The sequence below is a fragment of the Carassius auratus genome, unplaced genomic scaffold, assembly GCF_003368295.1.
Source record: "Carassius auratus strain Wakin unplaced genomic scaffold, ASM336829v1 scaf_tig00005771, whole genome shotgun sequence".
Taxonomy (NCBI): Eukaryota; Metazoa; Chordata; class Actinopteri; order Cypriniformes; family Cyprinidae; genus Carassius; species Carassius auratus.
In genome coordinates, this window is record NW_020523692.1 from 48,012 (window position 1) to 67,634 (window position 19,623).

The 19,623-nt window shown below is 37.8% G+C and overlaps 1 pseudogene; it reads right to left on the reverse strand.

Annotated features, from left to right (window-relative positions):
* Window positions 1-13,923: 13,923 nt before the first annotated feature.
* LOC113071031 (B-cell lymphoma/leukemia 11B pseudogene) lies at window positions 13,924-18,358 on the reverse strand (annotated as a pseudogene).
* Between the last annotated feature and the right edge of the window lie 1,265 nt (window positions 18,359-19,623).

Here is a 19,623-nt window from a genome sequence, read left to right on the forward strand (position 1 = left end):
TACAGAAGAAAATATCTGTCTCTACTTCTGTTTTATTGTGACTTTAATCAATTAAAATTGAATCACACAAAGTGATATTTATGTGAGATGTCTCCTGTTCTATGCAGAGTGTTCCAAATTTTTCACATATGAAGTTTAGGGTGCCTATGTAGACAGTAAGCCAGGTCACTTTGTTTTTAAAAAAGAGCTTTCATCTCATCTCTCCTCATAGAAGCCACCATAATATTTAAGGAGAAAAAAGTACTCCTCTTTTTTCAGTTCAAACAGGAGGAGGGGCTGGATCTAGGGTTTCACTCCTTCTCTGGCTTGAGGGCTAGCAGGCAGCTATTGAGAGGTATGTAAACCATGGGAACAGGTCAGGGCAGTCAGACACAGAGTGGTTTCTTAACCCCTCACTGTCTCACCCTGAGACTCTTAGATGTCCTTGATGGGCCTTAAAGGTGAAGAACTGGCAACCAAGTGGAAAGCGACTCATTTGACACTTGACCTTGAAGTTGGCAGGGAAGAAAACTGAGTAAATGAAACAGAAATTGCATTTTGCATAAAGAGAATGAACAATTAAAGAATGTCTGCATTGTGACATTTATTTGTATTACAAAAAAAGTAACAGAGATGCATATCTCATTACACAAAGCCTTGATAAGGGCCTTTCAGTATTGTCAAAAGGGAGCCTTGGAGAGAATCACATCATATACATAATTTTTTTTTTGTAATGTATAGTTTCTCTCTTTTTTTTTTCTTTTTTTTTTTTTGTGAGATGTACACTATGTAGCAGCAGTTTCCATGAGTTAGCCCAGCCTTTAACTGTACCTGGATTGATTTCTCTCTTTTTCTTTCATTTCCTCCCCTCCTCCCTCACTGTTTTGGACGGGCGCTTAGTTATCACAGCTCTTTAGCTTCTGCTGCCAGATCTCTCATTTCGTGGCCTTTTGATTATAGACTGGCCACAAAAACAATGTTTAGTAACTCGTTATTGAGAACAGAGCCAATCGGGCCTTGGCAGTTCAACAGAAAAATAAATAAATAAATGAAAAACAGATACATACAAAACTACAGAGGAAGAAATTCACACAAAATGCTCACAAGCAGCTTTTACAGATCTAGGCTCTGGATCTGCAAGCTGAAAGAACACCCTGTTTAACAGGGTCCCTGGTTTTACCGAGGACTGTCATTTAGGTCAACTCATTGCACATCGGCCCATGTGAGCCACCGACAGTCTTTACTGAGGGAATTTTCCTCTCCTTGACTATGTACAGCACACTTAGACAGTCTGTGCATCATCTTAGACACTTATAGACATTTAGAAAATGTGCACGGACTGCCTGCTGTAGTGTGGAACAGGATAGCAGTGGTTTTTATATGTACAGGACTTCATTTTTAACAAGACTTTACTGTGGATTCATTGTTAAAAGCTGTCTGAACACTTTGAAGCAAAGCTGAGCCAAGAGAAGACACTTTCTCAGGCTCTCCGGCTCATCGTCGTTTCATGTTAGGGCAATTGATAGGTCTGAGCATTTCTCCCCTAAAGGACTGTCAGGATTATTGAATTATATGACAATAAAATTAATACAGAGATGATAAAGACTTAAGACTTAATGATAAATATAAAGATAACTATAAAGATAATGATATTAGCGTCCACAGCAGCGAACGATATCGTCTGTTTATTCTGAGCGCACGTGCGTCTGCCGCTTTAAATCCTCAAGCTCGTTATAGCAGGATGGATTCTGATTGGATGTGAATGTTTGTATCGTTCATCAGCTGGAAAAAAATCATTCTGAAAATGATACCAATGATACCGTTTCTCTATGTCTTTATCGTTAAATTTGTAGTGTGGACTCTACTATTATTTAATATCGAGAAGATTTTTAGAACTATATCTTTATCGGTATCTTTATAGTTATCATGCTTGGTGTGAACGGCCCTTAAGAGTGAAATATTTTCAGCAAGCAACTTACAGTACATTTTATATCTGAATTTTGAGGAGGAAATGCCTCCCAAAAAAAAAATATATATATATATATATATATATATATATATATAATAATCCTAATCCTATGCTGAGCAGTTGGGAGCTAGAAAATTCAGTCAAAAGTTTTATTATATATATATATTTTGTCTCACAGTTTAGACAACACATATTTTGTTATTCACATTCTTGAAGTGTGGCGTAAAGGGAATCTGTTTTACATTACATTTGTTGCAAATGTTTTTGTTCAGTTGAACTTTAAATGATTTTAATAATTATAATTTAGTTTTGTAATCTTATAAAACTTACTGGAATTTCTTTTTTTCCTTTTTTTTCGAGTGATAAAAGCACATTTTCTAAGTGATTTTTTTATTATTATTATTTTGTTTTCAAATACTAAATCATCCACAAATTAGAGCTGAACTAATCAGAACATGCTGCAGGAACTACAGAACATGGAATTACATTTTGCATATGTGGACATAAGTCCGCTATCTGATGAAACACAAAACGTGAGCGTATATCACAACTGAGCCACACACAGATTCAGAGTGAGTTTTTTATTGCGGTGAGAACGGTATCCATAACAATATTTGGTTTCAGTCAGTAAGTCATCACCCAACAATTGAGAACAAAAGTCAATAAAAGCGTTATTGCTGCTCAGGGACGTGTATTGGCTCGCTCGAACTTCGAGCATGTGGCTGTGCCACACTGTAAGATAATCTAATTGGGATGATGAGTGTGAGGTCAAAACAATGAATAAAAAATAGCTTGTCTTTCTATAAGAAGCCTCAAACATGTTGTATACTGCCTGTAAGCTGTTTATCAGGAACTGATATTGTAGGTTTTCTTCAGTTTCTTTAAAAAACTCAAGGTTAGAGTTTATAAGAGGTGAGTGGTTCTTAAATCAGTGCTTCCATGTGCAATATATAATACCATGCCTTATAAAACACCTTTCAGCCAGCAGTGCACTGAAAATACTTCATGAGATGTTTTTCCTGAATGGTTCATGGTGGTAGAAGAGAGGTTATGTGCTTCTATTCACACCATCCACAACAGAAAGCCAAGTGTGTGACACAGAGATGTCAAGACTCAAAGTGGAGATAATGTAGAAATAGCCATCTCAAACTGTGCATGAATCTTACCAGAATCACACAGTTAGACGGCAGTCTAAGTAAGGGATTATTCTGCGAGAACAACTGGCTGGATGTACATTATCCCACTTATTAAACAGCTACTTGCCACATAAGTAAATAATTAGATGCAAAATATTGATTTGAGTTGAAATATTTGAAAGCAAAGCTTCCGTGAAGACAGCAGTTGCTAGCAAGCGGCAAGTTCAAACTAGACATACATTTAAGGGAAACGGTTAAGTCAAACCATTTATTACATAACATTTCACCAAAAAAAAAAAAAAGTGAAAGTGACATGACATACAGCCAAGTACGGTGACTATTCAGAATTCGTGCTCTGCATGCACACATGCCCAGAGCAGTGGGCAGCCATTTGTGTTGCGGCTCCCAGGGAGCAGTTGGGGATTCGGTGCCTTGCTCAAGGGCACTTCAGTCGTGGTATTGCCAGTCCGAGACTCAAACCCACAACCCTAGAGTTAGGAGTCAAACTCTCTAACCAATAGGCCACAACTTCCCAATACAAGGCAATGAAATAATTATTGCCTTGTCTGGGTTGATCACCCTGTCTGGGTTTAGTCTGCAAGAACAATCGGCTGGATGTACGTTATCCCTTACTTAGACTGCCGTCTCCCTGTGTAATTCTTATCCCTGTGAGACGCCACGACAAAGCAATAAAAGAATTAAGCCAAAAATGTTTTAAAATCTTACCAGTTTGTTAGTTCTCTTATAATCCATTACAGCGTACAAATAACATACCTTTGAATGTCACGACTGACCAATCAGAATCAACTTTTCCACAGAGCCGTGTTATAATATATTTATTGCTCGAGAGTGTTTGTCTATTTTTCAGCATGCTACTATTGACAGACTTATCTTTTGTATCAATATAAGTTCAACCACAAGAGCGTGAGCTGAAGGTTGAGGGAGTCTGAAACATCCCTTATGGATGTCAAAAGTGCTGTTTTACTCCTCACTACCATGCCAAGGGCTAAATATTCACAGAGCAGACAGAAAATTAATAGGCATCAACATTTTTGTATGTTCTGCAAGACAGGTTCAGGCCCATCAGGGCCATCTGGTCTTAATAGAACATCAATTGATGTGAACAGGAAAAGAGACCAATTTGTTTTCTCACTGGGGGGTTTGGGGCCAGTTCGTAAATCTTATTTGTGCACCCGCAGACGCTTGGTAAAACAGTCTTCCTCATTCTTGGGATCGCAAGTTGATGGCTTTACAGTAGACAAGAGCCCAAGGCTCTCTAATGTACATGTGTGCGTCGTTTAAGTGGACACAAGCAGGACTCTACACTTCCTTAAGATGTTCTCAGGGCTATTATGAAAGGTTGTGTGTATGTATGTGCGTGCATGTGTTTGTATGCATTCTGGCATCTGTCAGGGTTTTGCCATTGTGAAAGGGGTTGAGGGAAGGCATGAATACCCTCAGTCAGCCAGCTGGCAGTCTTGGGTCTTTGTACAGCCCAGCTTTTCATATTGTCTGCTCAGTTTACAAATAAACATGGCTAGGGATGAGGCCTACAACAAACAGATAGCCCCATTCATTGTGCCTGACAAGCTGCGGGGAAAGCCCAGGCCCCTGTTTCCAAAAACCACTCCATTTTAAAGCACGCATTCAACCAAAAATCTCTCCTCCCTGCTTTTGTGTGTATACATTAGATGGCATGCACATCATTTTTATCACATACTCCCGCCACCTCTCTCCTTTAGATCTGTAAGTTTGGTTTCTTAAATAGTAAAGTCTTACAAATCTGAGATGTAATAATGCATTTAAAATAATCCATAAAAATTACTTTCAAAATTACTTTACAAAATGATTTTTCAGTGAAAGTGAATGGTAACTACAATATTTTTCAAGTGAATAAATATTGACATTTTAGTCTGCTTTTTACACTTTTTTAACAAAAGTGCATAAATTGCGTGGAAAACGTTTATATAATTTCTTCAGAATTTTGGAGCTTGATCATCTCTGTTTCTCACTCTCATTGTATCAAAAGAAGCATAATGAACATCAAAACTTTGCTTTTTGCCTGCCTACAAAGGGAAATACTTATAGTCAAAGATGTATGAAATTGCAAGAGGGTGGGGGGGTCTTATCATGCACTTTAATTTGTGTAAAATCTGAGCATGTTTTCCTGCATGATTTAAGATCATCAAAAGAGCATATCGTGGTTCAATGGAAGCAATGCTGCATTCCAGGCAGGTTTTTGAGCTCATAAGTCACGATTTCAAACCACGACTAACAACTTTGTACCCTCCCAGTCAAGTCACGCCAAACTTCCTGAGTGCAAGGAATTGTAGCTAGATTATACATTTTATTGCAACGTTACCTAAAATCGTTTTTTCAACGTGTACCACTTGCATAAACACTGCATCCGTAGGCAATATTATTTGTAGGGGCTCCCATTGTTGTTTTGCGTGCTGTGTGACGTCATAACTCGGAACTCGGAGTACATCGATCCAGGACGAGTTCACGGGTGGGAAGTCACGGGTTTGACTGCCCTTCCAGTGCACTTTCACGGGTATAAGGTTGAAAAAACATTGCCTGGTTGCCTGGAACAACACATAAGAACATGTGACCGTCTGTAAATTATTACTTTGTTGAGCACCATGTTTCAGTTTAGATTTTATATCTTAGATTTTCAGTATGGTCTCAGACTTTTGCATCCCACTGTACAGTTGTGTTTTGTATTGCATTAGCCTCATTGATAGCACAAGGACGGCTAGCAGTTTTAAGCACAGATAAAACATGACAAAAGACCCTTTGAATTAAATGCTCTCTTTTCACCCACTCTAAGTACAGCCCCTCTCTCTTTTAAACGTGTTTTCTCTCTCTCTTTCTCTTGCTCACACACTTTTTTAAGGGAAATAATAGCTGGTTGTATGGATCCGCCTCCTGGCCAAGGGAGCTACTTTGTCTTAATTACCTCAGGATGAGCGAATGGCCCCTGAAGCAATCATCTTTGTTTGTTAAAACAGCCGTTATCTGCTTCGGTAAAGTCCATAAATAAAACATAGCCCAGATCACAATGTCATGTTCCTTAGGACTCCAGAATCTGTCTGTAAACCTGTCTGTAAAATCTGTAAACTGTTATCTGATGTCAGCTTGTCAAGACTGTCAGCACTGAGTGATCTAGAGCGAGCTGATTGTGAGTATCCACAGATGTAAATAACCTTTTTCACTAGTTCAAGGTGGGCCATCTGTCCACTGTCATTTATTTAGTTTATTACTATGAACGGAGGGACAGCACCAGTGTCTGCTGCAGGCAGGAAAAGCAATAAATAATGACCTTTCTGTCTCAATTATAATCACCAAAGTGTTGCCATGGCACAGATCTGTGGCACTTGCTCTTAGCAGCAGGGAAGCATCCAATCATATGTCGGACATATGGATCCCGCCCAGCCCTGATGTTGGAAATTCCTTATGGAAATAGATTCCAATAAAATACACCTTGCACATTTTGGTCTGGTGTGAGTTGTGAAAAGAGTCTCTTAAGTCTCTTATTTGCATTATTTTGAAGAGAAGTATTGCAAAGCATAACAATTATATATATATATATATATATATATATATATATATATATATATATATATATATATATATATATATATATATATATATATATACATAATTGATGTATATAAATCTGTGATTTTAAATTTAAACCTGCAAAAGTTTCTATTATCTATTATTCTATTATCTATTGTTTCTATTATAATTTCAAAATCAATTGATAAATACTTATACAATTGTTTTATTTATATATTTTATGTATATTTTTTAAGTTATATTTAATTTTTATATTATTATTATAAGAAGCTTAGAAATACATCATTCATTTATTTATTATTATAACAATTATTTATTTTACTAATATGTAAGTATTATTATTATTATTATTATTATTATTCATTTTAATATATAAATTATATTTATTATATGTACAATTTTATTATTTAAAGAGAACAAAAATGCATTACTTTTGTTCATATTTCCGAGTAGAATAATTTCTCAGCTTTCATTTCAAATTGGGAGTCATAAACCACTGTGATCTTGTATGCAGGGTAGGAATAATGAAAATAATCTTTGGCTTATCAACTTTTGTTTCATAAAAGGGAAGTGGAACCAGGTATGTGCAGGAAACAAATTTTAGCAAGAAAAAATTATGGCTCCGAGATTCAATCCACTCTTGAAAATCTGCATTCAACAGTAACCTTAGAGAAAAACTAGCTGATTCCAATATTTTGCCTGCGATGTAAACCGAATCACAATCACAGGAAATGAATCCAATCATGGAGGGGTGGTGCAACAATCTAGGTCAGTTTTGGAAATGACTGCTACAGGCAATATGATTAAGGAACGTGCCGATTCGCTAAAAGACGAATCGGTAAATCAGCTCTGAATGAGTAACACTTTGCTTCTGTTCTGTGTCTTGTGTGTAGCTAATGTTTATTTTTCCAGCTTATTTTTTATTATGAGAGCATAAGAAAGAGGCATTATGTATCTTTGTATCAACAGTACAGTGGATGAATTAGAAGAAAATATATATTTTCCCCATCTCCCATTTGTTAACACCCCCAGCCCCCCTCCACACACACTCACACATCTTCCTTCCCATTTCTACAGCTTAACTTCATTGTCTCAAACCCTTTCTTTCATCTTAAGACAAAGATTTATGTAAATCTTTGGGCCCGGCGTTAATGCGAGCCGCAGTGTGAGAAATAGCATCCCTAAATCGCAGTATTGTTGTTGAAAATGACAAGGCAGCCCCCTAATCCCACAATGCGATCATCCAAATGTGTCATAATGCTCTGTGTAGGCAGGCAAATCTGAATATCAAAAAGACACCACGCACCTCGCCAGAGCCTTCAGTTCTTTAGAGCAGCTTTTTTAAAGAACTCACCCTGTTGTCACTTAAGGAAAGGCAAAAAGTATAGGGGGGAAAGCAGAAATGTGACATTTGAGTGACTGGTTTGGTGTGCTGTTAAAGGAATTGTCTTTCTTTTTCTCAATATCTTGGTCCCTTTTTTAATGTTTTTTTTTTAAAGAGTCTGACCTAATCAATCCACATCTACACATTCACTTTTTCTTTGACTTTGATTAGAAAAGTTTGATAACTGACAGAAGCATTGATCTTCATTGAAGTTTGTGTGTCCTATATGATGCTACCAGCACATCTCTCTCTCTCTCTCTCTCTCTCTCTCTCTCTCTCTAGTTTATTTATTTATCTAGACAGTTATAATAGTAGAAACAGTGTAAGTAGAAGTCTAATCACTGCATTTTTACCATGCAGGACTACGGACATATTGTTTCAATTCTAATAAGAGTCATTTTATTTTTAAAATTTTGCTATTTTAAATAGTTTAGTTTTGGACTATTTTGCAGAATGTAAAATGCTCAAACATGTCACATGCTAGACTTGATCCTGAATTGTCCATACAACCACACATGTGCTTAATGCTGCATCAGGGCTCTGATGTTTTGTGTTTTATCTTTTGTTTTGTGTGTGTGTGTGTGTGTGTGTGTGTTGTCATGCAGAACTTATTGTTTAAATGTTATCTATATATTTATAAATAATCTATTTTGGAGTATTATATGGTCATTATATGGTACATTCCTATGTAGTACTGCTTCTTTCATGACAACCCCCCCCCCCCAAAAAAAAATAAAAAAAATAAAAAAAATAAAAAAAAATATATTATATATATTGTAAAACCTTTAATGTGCTGTTTTCTTGCTAAGTGCCGATGTTTATGCATCTGCTATTCCGTACAATTCTAACTTGAAATGCTACATTTGTTAAGCCTCAAATTGATTCAAGCATATTTGATTAGTTTCCTTGTCATTTGTCATGCTGATCTGTCTGTCATAGTGAGAGAAGAGGAGGAGAGAATGACTGCTTTTGGAAACAGCCATGAAACAGCCATGCCAATCAATTGGACAAGGACAAGTTGGTTGAATAATAATGTTAAAAATTACAACACAAGTCTAGGGAATCCCTGATTTGCCATGACTCCCTTATTGAGCTATCTTCCAGAGACTCCTCCATTACAATATTTAAGAGTACCATTTTACTTTTCCTCTTCATTTTCTTTTATCCCCCTTGGAAGTCCAAAAAAGAGAGCGAGAGAGGGAGAGAGCGAGAGAGGGAGAGAGATAGAGAGAGAGAAGAAAGTTCAAAGATTGAATTCGCCCCCTCCCCATCCGACAGTAAAATCTCGGGCCGTCACTTGAAGCCCGGTGGGGGATGTTGTGGGAAAGAATAGCCATGTTGATCTTGAAGTCTTAAGTCTCAGCGTACCTGTCAACACTCCGGCTCAGCAACGAAGACTTAAGTCACTTGAAGTTACCTTTTAATGAGAGCGGAGGTCTGCACACGCTGTCAGACTGAGCTGAAATAATTCCATACCTTCTGAATAACCCAGGCGTGTCTTTTAATCCTACTGCTGTTTATGTAATGGAAATAAGCAAGAACAGGTTAATGAGAAGGTGAACTCTGTCCTGCAAACACAAACACACACACACACAGACTGGATCTGGAACACTATGAATTTATCAAGGTGATGTTTGCAGAAAAAAGACTCCCCTTAAGCATATTATAATAAAAATGATTATAATAGAACGTTTGGAATTTCATTCAAACAGTTGATTTAATTTTCCTTTTCCTATAATTCAGAAAAAAAATTATGTCTTTTTTTTACTATATACAGTAACTAACTTAAGTTTGGAAATTCAAAATTATTTTATTTGGCATTTTTCCATAAAAAGGCAAATGTGACCCTTACTATTTATATGTATACAAACACACGCACACACAGACACACACTTTTGGCATGAGAAGAAGGGAATAAAACTGACACTTCCCTTCCTCACATAAGATTATTTTATTTTATAATCATTTTGTATTATTTCTGACAGTGTATGTATATATATATATATATATATATATATATATATATATATATATATATATATATATACTGTATATATAGTATATAGTACATACATACTGCTCAAAAAAAATAAAGGGGACACTTGTGATGTCCCCTTTGCACAATGTGACCCACAAGTGTTCCCTTTATTTTTTTTTTTTTAAGCAGTGTATATATATATATAAGACAGAAAGAGAATAATGGTGAAAGAGGAATAGAATTGGGACACATCATAAATCAGATGCTAACCGGAATCATCCATATGTGCACCACGACTCGAAGTATTAAAAGCATATATGATAATTTCTGATACTTTTCAAAATGTTTCATCTTGCTGAGCTATATTGGTTTATTTATTGTTTAAATGCTAATGAGAATTAGTCCACTCATTCCCCTAAATTTGGACTTTAATTTTAGAAAATTCTTCTTTCCTCTTTTACTTCTCCTTCCCTTCCATCTCTAATTTCCTCTGTATTTTTTTTCCACCCACCCTTACTCCACCTCTTCTTTTCTTTCAGTGGGAATGATCCCCCCTACAGGAGACTTTAAAGAGCAGGCCAGGCAGGGACCCGCCTGCCTTAAAAATAAAGCCAAATCAAAACTTGCTCTGGTCCATCTCTGTCCTGCCTTGGCAGGGCTAATGGCCTTGGATTCTATTTTGGAGAGTATAAAAAAAAGAAAAAGTCACAATTAAATCAAAACTAGAAATATGTTGGCGGCGCATCATACATTATCATGTACTTTATATAGTTCTGGAGGTCCTGCCTGAAATTTTGGAGCTATTTGAGGGAATGGTATAATAAAATGTAATGTTAGTCATCATATGTAATAGTGTTGTGCTAAGTAACACGTCAGTACTAAATCAGGACTGTGGATGCTATTTTGCAAGTGTTTTATTTGGCCAGTCCAGAAAGTACTTCTATACTTTTCCATGTTTTTAATCTTACACAGGGGGTAATCCAGCCTTTTTTTTTTCAAGCAAGTCAAGTTTTAAACATCTCCAGGATGTGCCATGAGGTTTTGATGGTTGGCCGAGGGAGAGCATTACGTTGGGTATTTAACACCGTGGAGAGTTAGATATGAGGGGGCTTAATGATGCCGTAGCAGTCGGGATGAGCGCTAATTCACCGCCCAGGGCCCGCGACGGATGGGGCACCTGCAGAGCCTGCCATCAGTCAGCTTACCCACCCTCGACAGGTCCCAGGAGGGGCTCCATATCCCTCCGACTCATGGAGCTCTGCCACTCTCCACAAAATGGCCTCATAATGACAGACGAGTGCTTGCATCTTTTTAGTTTTTTCTTTTCATTCTAAAGTAGTCTAACTTGTCAGCCTCTGACAACTAAGAACACAACATAAGAATTTTAAACACAAACAAATATGTTTATGCTAAAAAGTCTTGCAGTCCCTTTATGATTGAAGAACATGCCCTGGAGCCAATTATATTCAGATTACTGTAGTGTCATAGCATGGTGTCTTGCTTGATCTATTTATGTGACATCAGAGCAAACAGAAGCTAAATCAGTGATACGGTTGAATATTTTGTGACCTCACAAAGCATTTCCCTCATACGGCCTCGCCCACTCGTGTCTTCATGTAAGTTACATGTAAAAAGCTTCATTATACCTCAAAAACAAATACACATTTAATGACGACTCAAAATAAAGAGTAAACAACAGTGAAAATTATTTTCTTTTTTTGTGTTTTTTATTCAAGACCTGCATACCAAAGTTGCCTCAGTCCAAACAAGGGGTATCAGCGTTTAATGCTTGGAAGAAATATGGGAGGGAAAAAGACTAAAATATACACAGAAGGGTGGCTTTCAAAACCAACTAGTATAACACAAGTGAACATAACTGTCAGTTTGAGATGAACGTACTGTATAAATAAGTGGACAAACAGTCACACAGAGCTCTCTGACCTCCACAAAGTGCCACATCTCATTTAGATGCAGATGCCAGAAGTTAATACACTCTGGGAAAGGGTTTGAATGTGGTGGGTCAGGTTGATTGATTCGTGTCTGTATGAGTGTGGTCAGTTTTAGTAGCTCTTAATGACTTTAATTGTAGCCTTTGGTTGAAGGCAAAAAGCTTTGATGTGAATTGCACACAATTGAAGAGATCATATACAGCGAGGTTTGGCTGGGCTATCATATTACCTACACATTTGAAAGTCCCCTATGTCGATTATTTTAGACATTATGAGCGAGCCTGTTTCCTGTGGGTGTGTGTGTGTGTGTGTGTGCAGAGGGAAGGATACAGACAGAGAGAGAAAGACCATCCAAAATTTCCAGACCTTTTTCTTTACTTCCTGATCAGAAAATGATGACACAATAAAGACTTGGACAACTAAAACATCTTGTATTTGTGCTCTATTCTTCTCATGCTTAAAAAAACCTGAACTTTACAGGCCCCAGAAATGAGGTATTACACCCCAAAAATCAGAGGACAGGAAGGGGCGTTGTTTTTTATATAAAAAATAATAATAATAATAATTAAATTAAAAAAGACACACTGCAACCAGAACACACAAATAAAAATAAAAAATAAAAAAGATCAAGAGAGAGAGAGAGAGAGAAACAAAAAGTCTGGGCAAGCATATAAAAATTATTTACAACCAAGATAAGAGTGAACAAAACATTTACTGTTTTATATGTAGCGACAGTAAAAGATCAAACAACCTCACCTTAAACTCATCTGTACATTTTTAATTCAATTTTCACAATTGTATCCTGCCAAATGTGTGTACATATGCAGTATATATGTATATATATATATATATATATATATATATATATATATATATATATATATATATATATATATATATACACATACACACACACATTCACACACACACACATAAACACATCATAGTGCCTACACATGTATTTCATTCCAGCCATTAAGAAAACCCATTACCAAAGAAGAAACCAGAAAGACATACATGACAGGAACCTCAGTATTTTTCCATACGTAAATGTCACTGGCCCCATTGCAATTCTCTTTTGATTAATTGAATCTTTATTTTCTTACACCCAAGGCAGAAAAGTTACTAAAACTCAGGACTTTTACAGTTACAGTGACAAAACATTTTAAAGACCCACCATTTAAATTGGACTGTAAAACGAAACTTGGTTTAAAAAAAGAAAGAAAAGAAAAGAAAAAACAGAAAGAAATGATAATTGGGGGGGGGGGGTTCTTATTTCCTTTTTTTTTTTTTTTTATATAATTTTTTTGTAAAATGCCCAGGTATTCTCCAATATTACAAATACTGGTATACTTTTACAGTAAACAACAGAAATGTCATATGTATATATATACTTAAATCCCTTCACCAAAAACCAATATACACACGCCACTATGGCATTCAGAGAAACTTTATAAGCAAACTTGATAACAAAAAAAAGGAAAAGAAAAGAAAAGGAGAATTCTTGTTTGTTTAAAACACACATACACAGAAATATCATTTTAACCTTGTACTTGTTTCAATACTGTAAACGTATTTTAAGACAGAGTGCACTAAACGTTTTACTTTTTTTTAGTTTTTTTGTTTTTTACACGTTTCTGCAGTTCCTGATTTTTATTCCAGCCTCTTCCTTGACTAGTTGTAGCAAAAGAATCGTCCATTATTTTCAAGGGATGCAGTCTTGTCCTGAAGTGAAAAATTTTACATATCTATATTTATATTTGTCTATTGTGTGTGTTTTTGTGCTGTTATATGTACATATATGAATACATATATACACACATTGACACACATTAGTATTATGCTGGCTACTTTACATTTTAGATCAACTTAGTTCTTTAAATGACATATCTGTTTTTATCATTATTCTTTTAGAAGCAGATTAAAACCACATGGACTTTTTTTTCTTCAATTCTTTGCTTCACAAAAGTGTTGCATTTGTCTTATAAGACAATAAATAGGAAGATCAGTATTCAAGGCACACTCATGTCAAATTGAATGGCAGTACAAAAACTGTCCAAATAAATTAATTTCATTTTTATAGTGCCAGCATTGTGAAAGCCAAGCCTATCAACACTGGCACTTCAATCTCAGATGCTCCCTCTAGCAAGGCCCAATAAATTCATATTTTAACATAATTTCTTGCTCAGAAGCCGTTTTCACTATGTTTTCAAATATGTAAATCAAAATAATAAAGTGCGGGTCAACTGCGAAGAGCTGTGTATGTTTACTTTTCTTTCTCTCTCTCTCTCTCTCTTTCTATTTCATTAGTTTGCTTTGCACTTTTTAAACCACAATATTCCCTCGCTTCAATCGTTTGCGCTGGTTAGGGCATCTTGTCGAAAGAAGGCTGTTTAACTGCCAATAAATCAGTTGGATAGAAGAGAAAAGAAAAGGGAAAATTCAGCTGTGCATTCTGTAAGCGTGTTGCTACTTCTGAGAATGCGTTCAACTACACATCACAGGGAGTCCTGAATGAGAAGAAAGAAAGAAAAAAAATGTCTTACTGTTTTAGCACACGCTCAACAGGTCATGACATACACTCTTTACTGTGCAATTGACTAATCTGCATACCTGCTGATGGCTCTGACCCACGGGACATGACCAGATTAACCAGATAAATCAATATCATACACATTTTTTTAACTATAATCAGATTTACTCTGCAGTATAAATTTGTTTCTCAAAATGATTGATAAATATATATATGTATATATAAATATATATGTACAAAAATGCATAGGGCTGTTTCAAGCGATTTAAGAAACATTCTAATAGAATGACAACATTGCTGAACATATAAATTGAATTAATTCTAATCTAATCTGGTTAAAGTGGTGACTCCCTCTAGAACTGCAGACCCTAATACACCCAAAAAATGAAACAACATAACTGAACACAAATGAACAATATTTAGATTTAAATGTCAGTCAATGGAAACAGAACAGTGGTGCTGCCTTGCTTTTGACTAATGTGCTTTTAGGTTTACTAACCTGAATTGGACTGTAAAGACCCTTCTCTCTCTTTCTTTTCCTGTGTGTGTGTGTGTGTGTGTATGTGTGATTAAATCACTCTCCTAGTGTATGAAATCTGCTTCATCCTCTGGCCTAGATGTGTGTCCCCTTAACTTAACGCTGTAGTATGACAAGCCACTTTTATGGGAAAGATGGAGTTGATTCATGACATTTAGGGGTGGTTGGCAGTGTAATATGAAGTGTGAAGGTTGTGAATTAGCTGAACCAGAGGACCGGACTGCTTTATCAGAGAAGACGGCTGAGATCAGATAAAAGACTTGGCAGAAGTAGCTATACAGCTCACCCTGAGTTGTTTAGAAGCCATCTTCCTTCTACCACTGTTGTGCTCTTCAGTAAAATCAAATGGTTTGATTAAGTGCAGTGTCTATGGAAAGGGTGCTGGCAATTAAAATTCCCTATTGAGACCTAGTGAGACCTAAAACACAATCCATCCTATGACTAGCGTTGTCTGGGTCGGTACTAGGTACCGATAAGCAGCTGCCTTGACTTTTGTCTGTTTTTATAGTCCCCTCTCCTTTCGGGTAGATGGAGGTTTTCAGCCCCATAGTCCTCTTTAGTAATATTGTTAGAACTGATATTCAGTGCCACATTCCCAATTAGATTGACATGTTTAAAATCAGTTCATGCTACAAGGTCTAAAGATTGTTGTCCGCTCGTTTTGTAAGTATGAATAATAAACAAAAAAGGAAAACAAAAGAAAGTCAAAGCTTTCTCAACTGAGCTTTCAAAATTTGAAGATTGAATGCGGCTTCTCTTCAAGAAATTACATGTGTAGCTTAAATAATCTACATCGTAAGCAGCGGCCTGTGGATTTCTCAAATGATACTCTGTTTTGCTAAAAACAAACTAACAAAAAATCTCAGGATGTCTTTTGAGTTTAAACAAAATCTCAGCATTTGAAATAAATCATAACATAATGGAATAAAAAAAAAAAAATGAACCTGCATATGTCAAAACATAAAAAAATCCAATAAATACAGAAATTATTGCACAGTTAAAGGCTCCTTATAAAATGTTGTCTAATGTATCCACAAATAGATAGGTGACATACCAGCTCCAAATTAATTAAAAAAATAATAATAATTTCCTCTTCTTCAATGTCTTTATCATTCTCAGATGGCAGTTTCCTAGGACAAAACTAACTCAAACCATTAATCTGAAAGAACAAACAAACAAAAAAGCAAAAAAAAAAAAAAAAAAAAAAAAAAACAGAGTATCCAGCTACCCCTTTTATAATCAAGGAATTATGAGGCAAAATACGAAATCTGGCTTAGCTTCTCTCTGCTTGTTCAATTTTGACCTCATTCGTCATCAAGTGTTCCCCATGCCACTTTTTCATGTGTTTCTCGAGCGTGCTGTAGACGCTGAAGGGCATTTGGCAAATGTCACAGCGGTACACTTCCTTACCGAGCTGGCCGTGTGTCTTCATGTGGCGGGTGAGCTTGCTGCTCTGGGCGCAGGCGTAGTTGCAAAGCTCACACTTGTAGGGCCTCTCGCCTGTGTGGCTGCGTCTGTGCACTGTCAGATTGCTACAGTTCTTGAACACCTTCCCACAGTACTCACAAGTGTCACTCCTCCTGCTTTCTTTTGAGCTGGGCCTGCCCGGCCCCCCACCCAAGTGTGGGGTGCTGCCTCCACTAGCGGTACCACTGCGGCCGGAGAGGCCCCCGTCCAGCAGGTCCCCTGGCGGCGTGGAGAATCGCAGGCTGCCATTCTCGGAAGAGTGCTCCGAGGAGGTGGCAAATGGAGATTGTCTGGAATCGCTGAAGCCAAGAAAGGGATCTTTGATGAAGTGGCGGGATGCTGCATAGCCCACTAGCCACTGGGAGTAAACATTTTCAGATGGGATTAGGGGGGCTGGGGGTATGTCCAAATCCTTTTCGATTTTGATCCTCTTGTTAGAGGAGTTGGAGAGGCTGGGGCTGGTGATGGGAGTGGGCTTGCGGGGAAACAGGCCTGAGAAAGAGTCGCTTGAGCCACAGTTCCTTCCATTCACAGTTGTGCGCTCCACTTGGTCCATTTCCCCCACTACTGAATCGTTGTCACCTGCATCCCTCTGCCCTTCTGACATCCTTTTGGAGAACAAAAGCCTTTTCCGATTGTCAACTATTAAGTTATTGTACTGCTGGATGGAGCTGAGACCTACATTTTCCACCATCTTCCCCAAAGAGAGGTTCTTGTCATCTGAAGGTGCCTTTGAACCATTTTCCCTATTCCGACTGAACTCAGAGTCCATGCTGAAGTTTGACTCAGGCCTGCTTTCATTTTCTAGTTCCTCCTCTTCTTCTTCTTCCTCCTCCTCTTCATTTTCAGGGCCCATGCCCTCACCTCTAAAGTCGCCATCTCTGTTCTTCATACCCTCTCCTGTGACGTCACTAGTGCCTGGCTCGGGTGAACTGGTGGTGGACAGGCCATCGTCAGAGCGCCCTGTCATAGAGCCAGACTTGTGCATGTGGGTCTTCATGTGGCGTTTCAGTTTGCTAGCCTGAGAACAGGCATGGTCACATAGTTGGCACTTGTAGGGCTTCTCGCCTGTGTGGCTTCGCCGATGAACAACCAGATTACTCTGAAACTTGAAGGTCTTGCCACAGAACTCACAGGACTTTGTCTTGGCCTGTGTCTGTGGCGGGGTGGTGCTGTTAGGGGGCATGGGAGGCAGTGGAGGGGTGCTCAGAAAGGGTGACTTCGGGCTGGGCTGAAAGGGGTTGGGATTGAGGAGGCGATGCATAGGGTTGGCACGACTTGGTGACAGTGGTGGAGTGGAGTTGTTGTTTCCAGCTAGCTCTCTAAGTCGGCGGGAGAAATCCATGGACTGGGACTCGATGGTCATGGGTGTCATGCGCATCACTCTCTCAAAGGCACTGGGATGCTGGGAGATTAAACCCATTTCCTCTGCGCTAAGGCGTTCTAGGCGATGGGGATCTAAGTGATGGCGAGGAGGTGGGCTGACAAATGGTGGTGTATTAGGCAGGCGGTTTTCCACAAAGCCTGGTGGGGGCTCTCGAAGTAGGGGCCCAGTCATCCGTAGTAGATGGAAGGGGTTGTTGTCCCCTAAAAAGTTGGTTAATGGGGACTGTGGTATGGATTCTGAACCAATGGGGGGAGGAATAGTGATCCGTGGGGTCAGGGAGGTATTTGAGTGGTTGGTCTCCAAATAGATGCGGATCCCATGCATGTTCTGAGCGTGCTGCAGGAGGAACCAGGCATTGGTAAAGGGCTGTTTGCACGTTGTGCATATGTAACTTGAAGGTTCATCTCTACCTGCAACCAAGCAGAAAACAACAAAGATCTTTATTTGTTTTTCAGTTTAAAACCTCTGCAGGTCACTTTCACCACACTTGTGTCACACATGTGTCAAAACTTGTCAGAATGCCAGAAATGTAGGCCTGTTAAATAAACCACTAAAATCAGATCAGACCTGATAACAAAAAAAATTAGGCATAGGGTCATAGTGTTACAAAGAACAAAGGTTTGAGGTATCAGACACTTTTGGGCAATGGCCATTTTTATGCACTCATAAGGCTGTCACATGAACAGGGCAACTCATACTTAACAGAGCTGTGACAAGTGCATTTCCATACTGCTCCACGAAGGGTTGGTGCTGTGGGAACATCGCATTCCCCATTTTAGCTTGTCTTTAATCTTCGCTTTTACAAACGGATGACTCATTTTAGAAGCATAATGCCAGGCAAGAACACTCTAAACTGGGAAACCCTCCAAGCACTGAGAATGTCCTAGGATGCCAGAGTAGTATGCCACCAAATTGGAAAAGTACAACTTAAACTGTGATTTAGGGGACTCTCATCACTATCAAACAAATAAACTTAAGGTGTCTCCTCAAAGAAACAAATAAAAAATGAGAGAGGAGGGTGTGAGTTGGGGGAAGGGGGAGCACACATCAAGATAAATGGTTTCAAATAAAGAGTGAAAACACTGCCTGTGATTTAAAAGGCTATGGGGGTAAAAAGCACATCGGTGTGAGTGTTAAAGTCTGTGGCATTTAAAACAGCTCAAGGGTATTATTTACTGTTCCATTAAGAATTTATCAAGATTGTTTTTCTTACTTCGTCTCACGTTTTTATCTTATACTATAGTTACACTTCCTGGAAACACCCCTCCCTTCTTAATGACATCACATTGAATCACTGCTTCTCTGAGAGCAAGTTTGATTAGAGAAAGAAGAAAAATGGCTCACTAGTAAATTAATTTAACAATTTTACTGATAACAATTTTATTTTATTATAATAATTTATTATATACCAGGAAGTGAACATGTGAAGTCTGCATTCAAGTTAAAAAGTGGCTACTGAGCTTGGTGCAGCTCTGAAGCTTTAACTGTACACGACTAATTGATGCTACAACTTTACTGTTACAACCAATTTCACCATGCAATGGGGACTCATTACCATTGCAGCACAAACAAGCCAAGTGTACTGAGTATACAGTGAAAAAAAGATGCTAAACCATCTCTGCTGTACTCCAGGGACCCTGGTGTTTAAAAATATAATAATAATAAATAAAAAAATCTACAAAGTCGAAATTGTAATTGTGCACTAGGAAATTAGTTTAATT